Here is a 4,417-nt window from a genome sequence, read left to right as displayed (position 1 = left end):
CAATATGACATTGAAAGGTAAAATATGAATCAGTCTGTGTTGTAGCAAAGATGAAAAAGAATTATGTCCCTTCAGAAAGGACAGTGAGCTTCAGTTCAGTTTAGTAAAAATCACACGATGGAGGTATTTACCATTTGTTAATATATAAAACTGACTAGTAGGAAATCGTCTAACCTTGATTTCTTGATTTATATTTTGATGATATAATTGGAACAGTTTTAAACTTTGTTAATGTCTTTGACTAGAAAAGCCACATTAATCTACCATTCCAAACTAAAGCTAACTTTTGGAGTCTGATGGTACATAATCCCAGTACTTCGGAGGTGAAGGCAGAAAAATCATTGTGATTTCAAGGCCAGCCTGGGTCATGCAGTGAGTTCAAGGGTGGTCTAGATTGCATACCATGATCCTCTATCAATAATCCAAAAAGAAAAGAAAACTATGGTTAGTTCATCTAAATAGATGTTTGAGTAAATTAATACAAGCTCCTTTATTTACTCCCACGAATGTGTTTCTCCCAACTCATAAATCTAGTCTGCACATTTGAGCTTCTTTCCTTTTGAAATATGGCTAGAAAGGTGTTTATTAGGGTAAATATCTTTTGCTTTTGGTAAAAAGGGATTTGTTTCCTTCCACATTCTTTTTCCCAGAATAATACAGAGACAGTCTTTTCAGTGGTTGGTATGATAGATAAATCAAGCTAAAATTCAAATATTATTACTGAAATTTTACTACTTTGCCTTACCATTTAACTTAGCTCTATTAGCTAAAATTAAATTTTCCAGAGGATTTTCCACCTACACATATAGAGTTGCATAAATCAGCAGTCATTAATTTATGGGAAATGAATGGACTGTGATATGACTGTGACTCTCCAGAAGGACGTACAGAGGTGGCAGGGTCGTATAAGTTTTACTATCCTTTTTATTAAGACGGATCATTATTCACTGGGTCGTAGATAATCCTGCGATCTGTCCTAGACAGTCCTTATTGCAGATTTGTGAAGGTCACTGTATAATGTATTACCAGCTTACAGTATATCTTCAGATGTGAAAGGAGACATAAAAAAGGAAAAGAAGAATCAAGTTCTTTTGGTGGGTCACCGATAATTTTACTTCAATATTTGACTGTCTTTTGCAGATTGCCTCTGCTCTATTCACTTTAAAATATTTAATTTGCTTTCTATTTGGTGAAATATGATACACTTTCTTATGTAAGTGCTGTATCATTGTGTTGAGAAGTATTGTAGGTGATATATATTGTATAAAAAACTTATAGATATTTTAGTATCAATTCTTGTTTCAGCAACATAAAATGTAATAATAGCAACTAAGGGTAAATATTTCTTTCTTGCCCTAACCTTAAGTAACATCACATAAAACATTGGTAAATACAATGAAAGGCAAAAATGTGAATACAACAATTGAAATTATTGGAAATTTATGATTGTTACTGATATTTTTCCAAGAAAAGGTGAAATGAAGGATTCACATGCTGTATTAAGTTTGCATGCAAAATGATACTATGTGAAATTTAAATTACTAGAATCAGGCTCTTCTTATTTCCTGTGTTATCTACTCGGACAGGTGATATAAGAAATATGTTAGGCCTCAGGATGTGTGATCTCTTCAGAGCCAGCAGCTTCCTCTGTTCTGATCTTCTGTTCTGTCCTTGCACTCCAGACACCGTGATTTGAATATGGTCTGAGTATGTCCCACAGGGCTCCTTTGTCAATCACATTATCCCCATTGTGAAGTATGACAAAGAGGAAAATGGAATCCAAGTATAGTGCTTTGAAAAGTTACCTTTGGGAATGACTAAGATTAGAAAATTTCAAGCCACATTTGTTGGCACACACCTGTAATCCTGGCACTCAGGAGGCTGAGCCAGGAGGTTGCCTTGAGTTTGGGCTCTGTAGAGAGTTCAAGGCCAGCCTAAACTACATAGCGACACTTTCTTTAAAAAAATAGATATTTCCACTAAGATGGAGTTCACATCACTGTTTTCTGCTGGCTTTATAAGATGAGAGAGGCCAAAAGAAAAGTCATGCGTACTCATGTACACACACATACATACACAAACACAAATACTTGATGTTGTTCCTGTTTTTCACTAAGTGATATCCTATGTTTTGCTAGGACTCCACCAGGAAGAAACTCACATTTTATCATCAACAAATATTGTCCCTCAATTTTGGGCCAGAAGTAAACCAAAACAAATTTCTGTTAAATGAACTAACTAACTAATATTTCAGTCTAAAAATCTCAATCTTTAAAGAACATGTGACAAAACTTAGTTACCAACATGTGGCACAATTATAAAGTGTAGCAAACTTTGGGGGCAGAGCCTTCTAAGAGGAAATAGGTAATTTAGGTGTGGATGTGAAGACTATTAGAATCTCTATCTCTTTGTCTCTGTGTCTCTGTCTCTGTCTCTGTGTCTCTGTTTCTCTGTGTCTCTGTATCTCTGTCTCTCTCTGTCTCTCTCTCTCTGTCTCTCTGTGTCTTTCTGTGTCTCTCTCTGTCTCTCCCTCTGTCTCTCTCTCTGTCTCTCTTTCTCTCTCTCTGTCTCTCTCTGTGTCTCTGTCTGTCTCTGTCTCTGTCTCTCTCTCTCTCTCTCTCTCTCTCTCTCTCTCTCTCTCTCTCCCCCACTTTCCATCATTCCCAGGAATAATGGTGTGGGCATACCCTTCATGCCCCATGAACAATGGATCCAATTAAGCATGGAATGAAAAAGAAACTTCTGAAACCATGAGTCAAAATAAAATTTTCCTACTTTGAGTCACTTTCTTCAGGTATTTTCTGACAGTGATGGAATTTAACCCTGTTGCCAGATTTGTGTCCTTGTGTTCTTAGCAACAGGAAATAAACTAAAATATTTAGAAGTCATTCTGCTGCTCTGAATCATGCATGTGGACACTGACACTTGGTAAGACTCTGCGAGGACTTAGTGTAAATACCACTGGTACATAGCATTTTTAAAATTTGTTTTCAGGAATACTTTTTCTTTACTAGTTCTCCATATAGGAAATGAGGTCTCTTTCTTTTACTATATAGAATAGTTTTCTGCTTAAATGGAATAAGCAAATCCTATGTTGAAAATGTCAATCTTTCAAAACAATTCCATTTGATAAAACAAACACCAGTAGCTCACATTACATTGAATACAACATTTTCATGATTTGCCTGGAACCTAACAACTCACCCTATCTTTTCATATGCCTAAACTATTCCAAATTATACTTTGTTCATTTTTGAGAAACAAAAGTCTCAATAAAGACTTTTTGCTGACTCTGGAGCATGCCGCGGGGATGGAGCTTGTGGACATCCTCGTACCTTCTCCTAGTGGCGGGAAAAGTAGATCAAGGCAAAGCACGTGTCATTTCTGAGCTGAATGATGGCAGCACCACAGAAGAAAGAATGTGAAAAGGGACCAAAGAAAACTTTTGCCCCACCTATACAAAAATTGCATAGCATGGTGCCTCATAGCCCTGATTTACCCATGGAGGCTCCAGAGGTTGGCTCCCCAGAGGCTGAGACCAAGCCAAGCCAACTGAAGTCCAGGGTAGAGAAGAAGCAGAAAGTAACCACAGAGAATGGTCCAAGACTTGGCCATGAGAAGAAAAGAAAGGCTCAAGGCAGCAAGCCAGCAGAGAAGATTAAAAAGGAAAAATTAATTCTTACTGATTCAGAATTTGAGGAGATTGTCCAGACTGTGCTACGCAAGTCCCTCAAGGAGTGCTTCGAGACTTCCTGTGTAAAGCCAACAGTGTGCATCCAGTCAGGCAAAGAGCCGGGAATCATTACTTCTGCTACTAATGATGATAATGCCAGTGGAGAGAAGGTGATGGTACCTCACACACCAGCGATTTCATTGTCTCTGGAAGATGAAGTTACCCCAGAGATGAGTGCATCTGGGCCAGGCCAGGCAGTTCCTGCACCCTCTGAGAAGAAAATTGACAGAGAGTACTTAAGCAAAAGAAAGAAGGAGGCTCAAGGTGAAAACATGGAGACACCCAAAGATGGACATGAGCACAGACAGAGAGACCAATTAAAGGACATGTTATGGAATCATTCTCAGACCAAGGATCAGACAAAAAAAAGAAAGAGAGATGGTTTTGGTCATTGTGTAGTCTGGGTTCAATGTTCCTCTCCAATCTGTAGAAAATGGAGGCTGCTGTGTAGGAACATTGACCCCTCGGTTCTCCCAGATAATAGGTTCTGTCACCAGAATACAGACTTGGATTATAATTGCTGTGATATTCCTGAGGAGACCTGGACAGGGAATGAGAGTGAAGTGGTCTATGCCTCCTATATCCCAGGATGCATCATCTGGGCCAAGCAATATGGTTACCCATGGTGGCCAGGCATGGTAGAATCTGATCCTGACTTGGAGGAGTATTTTCTTTTTGCATCTC

General features: G+C 38.4%; 1 pseudogene; it reads left to right on the top strand.

Annotated features, from left to right (window-relative positions):
* Window positions 1-3,393: 3,393 nt before the first annotated feature.
* LOC101582169 lies at window positions 3,394-4,410 on the top strand (annotated as a pseudogene).
* Window positions 4,411-4,417: the final 7 nt, after the last annotated feature.

The sequence above is a fragment of the Octodon degus genome, unplaced genomic scaffold (genome assembly GCF_000260255.1).
Source record: "Octodon degus isolate 3935 unplaced genomic scaffold, OctDeg1.0 scaffold00265, whole genome shotgun sequence".
Classification (NCBI taxonomy): Eukaryota; Metazoa; Chordata; class Mammalia; order Rodentia; family Octodontidae; genus Octodon; species Octodon degus.
The sequence above is the reverse complement of the archived record's forward strand: the minus strand, read 5'-3'. Positions and strand labels throughout refer to the sequence as shown.